The following is a 4397-nucleotide window of genomic DNA, read 5'->3' on the forward strand; positions in this document are numbered from 1 at the left end:
GGGGAATTCAAGGACACTTTCCTTGTAATCAACTCCCATCATATCAAAGAGAGTTTGGTCCTAACAAAAATATGGATGAACATCTTCCTTTGACAACAACAAAAAGCTTCTACAACAAAAACACCAAAAGCCCCAGAGGCATCTCAAATCCATGCGAACAAGAAGCAACCAAGCATCACATAAAAAGGTAAAACAAAAGTAAATATTGAAATAGATCAACCTTGCAAGTCAACTTTACCTTCAGCGAGTCTCCATCAAACTTCCTATGCAGCCTCTACATCAACAACCATACCATCAACAATGCAATGGAAACCCACGAAAAAAGTTCATCAACCAAAGTTTCCATCACAAAAAAGCCTCCAAAAGAAGCTAAAGAGAATCAACGAAGTGTTGGTATCGAAACAACACATCAAAGTCAAAGATCTAGTTTGGATACACCACTTGCAAGTCCAACCCCAACAAGCAAAGATAATAGGATGGGTAGCATCAAATGAATCAATCACTACTCAGGGATACTTCCAAGGAAATGCTAATGTTTGGGCCAAAAATCCTAAAGTAGTAGCCTGGACCTACTCATGTCAAGAGAACAATTCTACAAAGAGAAATCCAAGCTATCAATAGAAGACCAAAACCTCAACCAAGAGAAAGAACAACCCCAAGAGACAAAAACAAAGATCAAAGAAACAAGAAATTCAACAAATATGGGTACCAAAGACAGACTTCAACCAAGCTACCCAACAACAAAGATAAGTGAAGCAATAGATGATTCCAGTCAAGCTATTCAAAGCACAAGAACTTTATGAAGGTAACACTCATATATGGTTACCTAAAGTAGTAGCTTAACTTGGAACAGCCAAGATCAATCATGCAACACAAGGCTCCACACAAAGGCAAACAATCACAACCAAGAGACAACAAAAGCCAATCACAACCAAAGGTGATACGACCTCCCTATGGATACCCCATCTGCAACTATAGAATCAAGGATTTAACAATGATAATCATTAGGTATGGATACCAAAGCCTAGTGTCCATCCACTCATCAAGAAAAAGGAGCAAATGCAAAGAACATTCACACAGGGACCAAAGACAAGGTGGGTTCTCAAATCACACATGGGAGATAAAGCAAAGGCTCCATCAGTTCCTACTACAATCGTAGGACCTATTTCACAAAGAAATATTATTATACAACAAGAAATTCAAGAGGATCCAAAGTATGCCAACCCAATGGACAACATGGTGGCATCCATAGATCAACACAATTAAAGAGGCCTTAATCTCAAGAACCTATGGAATTGGGTTTTTGGCCTTGAATAGGTACATCCAAGTTGCCACTAAAATACATGGCATAAATGTCAGAGTTGGGCAGCTAAGCCACTAAATGAGCGACATGTTAGTCCCAAAGCTTCAAGTTATATTTTATGTGATCTAAGAGTCTTAGCTATTTTAGGTATTGCTCAAGCGAGAAGAGTTGAGCATATTTACGTTGTGTCGCTCTTGCTAGTATAGGCAAGAATAAGGGTTGAAGTCTATGTATTTAAAGTCTGGTAGAGTGATAGAGGAGGAAGTCCAAAAGACACTCACACATTGAGCACAGGGAGGTATGAGTGGAGAAGCTTCTACATCAAAAACCCTTCTTGGAAACGTGGAAGCTATTGCGACGTCTTTTGATGTCACATGTGCTACATTTGTTCCTTGAAGCACCCATCTTCTTGATCTTTCACATTGTATGATTTTGTTAAATAAATTTCTCATATGCATATAGAGTGTCCCAAGATTGGAACTTGCATTAGTCACTCTTCCTTTGTTTCTCCCAAGCACACACCTTGCATAACTGGTACTTCAAGTCCAACTGCTCAACTCCAATAAGAATGTATACCAAAGTCGTTGTTTTCCCATCTGGTTTCTTCCCTTTGGTCATCAAGGTTTTAAACACTAATCTAGAAACACTCAACACTATCTTCTTGGATATATTCCTTCTACATAGAAAATAAGGAAATGGCTACCCAAATCATTCATCAAAGAAATAGAACAATAGTTGCAGGTCTCCACATGCTTTTCTAGAGCAACTCTTACATTCAAGGAGGACAACAAAGCTCCATCAAACAAATAAGGGCAAGATGAAGAATGGCATACAAAGCCAACAGACAAACAATGACAAATTTAGCAAGTGAGCTATCAACAACAAACATAAGGAGATCAACAATGCTAAAGTTTGTGAAGTATTGTAGGATACCAAGAGCAGGTCCATCATGAAGTCAACAAAAAAGGAAGGCACATTAAAAGACATCTTCATGGGCAAATGTGGCATCAAAGAGGAGAATGAGCAACAACATGCCAAGTTGCCTTGATAATTGAAGTCCAATACACGCATCAACTAGAACATAGGGGATATGAACCACTCAAGGAAGGGGGAGCATCATCAATGAAAAAGTACTTTCAAGAAAAAGACCAACCTTAAAGATACAACTGAAGAAAACCCTAACAACAAGATTGCTCATGATCGCGTCAAGGGATGACACAAGCTAGGAAGGGGGGAATGTTGGCTGATTGACTAAACAGGCATGCACCTAGCGGTGTTGGGATGCGGGCTTCTGTTGTATTTTGTGTGAACAATCTCTTCCACTTAGAAAAGTCATGTGTCAACAACCCATGTGAAGAACCTCTTACAACCCATGTGTAAAGACTTGTGTTTGTGCATAGGCAGCCACATCTTATCCTCATGTGTCGGAAGGCTGTCTCTTTGTATATGCCTATATAGAAACACATCATGTTTAATAAAAAGTAAGTCTATCATTTGCAACTATACTCTATTGTACTGTGTGCCCAATATCAAGACCCAAGCTAACTCTATTCTAATTATGCTTATTCCATGAATGGCACACTAACCTATCCACCATGACCTATCAAGTGGTATCAGAGCTTGCAATGTGATTAGTATCTCCTAATCACGCAAATTGATCCGCATCTATTAACCCCTTCTGTGCTAGATCTTGTGAGTCTCGTGTTGCTCACAAGATTAAATCAATTGCTTTATATTTGCATTTAAATTAGCACTACTCTACTTGCTAATTACACTATTTTTGGGCACGTTCTTGGTGTATGCCTCGAGCCACTACCCTTGATAGAGTGATTACAATAGATTATATGCTTAATTAGCATGCATCTTAGCTTAATCTGACTTTTTGCACTCATTAGCTGCTGCAATTGAGCCCTCATTGATTCAATTTTTGGTTAATTTATGCTAATTATGCTCCATTCTGCATTAATTTTGTGTGTATTTTGAAGTCATTTTATTGCCCGTTTAAATTCCCATTTCAATTTTACAAGTGTGTGTTTTGATTGTGCTTGAGATTTCAACTACACTTTCAACCTCTGGATTTGGAGGAGATTAGCCGCCCTTAATCATCTTCCTAATCTCAGGGTGTGTGTGCACACTTTTCTCGTGGGAGCCACTTTTTGCAAAAGGTTTTTTGTTTTCTTTTTCTTATGGGAGCTCTACCCATGTGCAACCTGTAAATAACTACTCGGTTGCAACTAGCCTCGCTATTCAAGTCTCATTGACCTTGTCATGGACCTCTTTCCCTCTCTACCCAATTGCTACCTGTAAAGTTTTCTGAAGCTGCCTGCATGTAACCCCCTGCTCATCAACAACCTATGAAGGTGCACCTGTTACCCCTGCAACTAATTTTTCTATTTGCCCTCAACTTCAATAGAAACTTTGCAACTTGTATCACAAGGCCCTCCCCTTGCCAAGTTCACCCTTCACTCTCGGCCTCCTTCACGCATCCTCACTTGCAACTCGTCAGCTCCATCTCCCCTCCATCTGCTTGATTTGACAACCGTCTAAATTTCCCATTTTGTGTATTGGCCGGCAAGTAGTGTTGCCTCTGTGCAATTGAATCAACCCAATTCATCACCATCATCATCTACCGGCATTTAACTCTACACAATCAAGTCCTCTGTACTGCCATGCGTCATCAATTTTTTGAGGCACCCGAAGAAGACTTAGTGCCTTCTTATAGTGCTGGTGAATCCTACTCGTGGTCGTGAATCCTGCGAGCTTCTCGTTTTGCTATTGATTTGTCGTGCTCGTGCAGAACCCACGTCACTCATTTTGTCTTAGTGTTGAAATAAATCTAAATCCCAAGAGCACCTTCACTCGTGGTGGTGAATCTTGCGAGCTTCTCGTTTGCTATTGATTTTTCGTGCTCGTGCAGAACCCACGTCACTCATTTTGTCTTAGTGTTGAAATAAATCTAAATCCCAAGAGCACCTTCTTTTTTCTAGAGATTGATTCACATGCATAATGCTATTTCAACTGTAAGAGCTCTCTTCCACTAGTTAGTCCAATGCTCTGGATATATTTTCAAGGGGCCTTGTCTTTTGTGTACCTT

Source organism: Adiantum capillus-veneris, unplaced genomic scaffold (genome assembly GCF_014529385.1).
Source record: "Adiantum capillus-veneris isolate H3 unplaced genomic scaffold, ASM1452938v2 Hic_scaffold_557, whole genome shotgun sequence".
Taxonomy (NCBI): Eukaryota; Viridiplantae; Streptophyta; class Polypodiopsida; order Polypodiales; family Pteridaceae; genus Adiantum; species Adiantum capillus-veneris.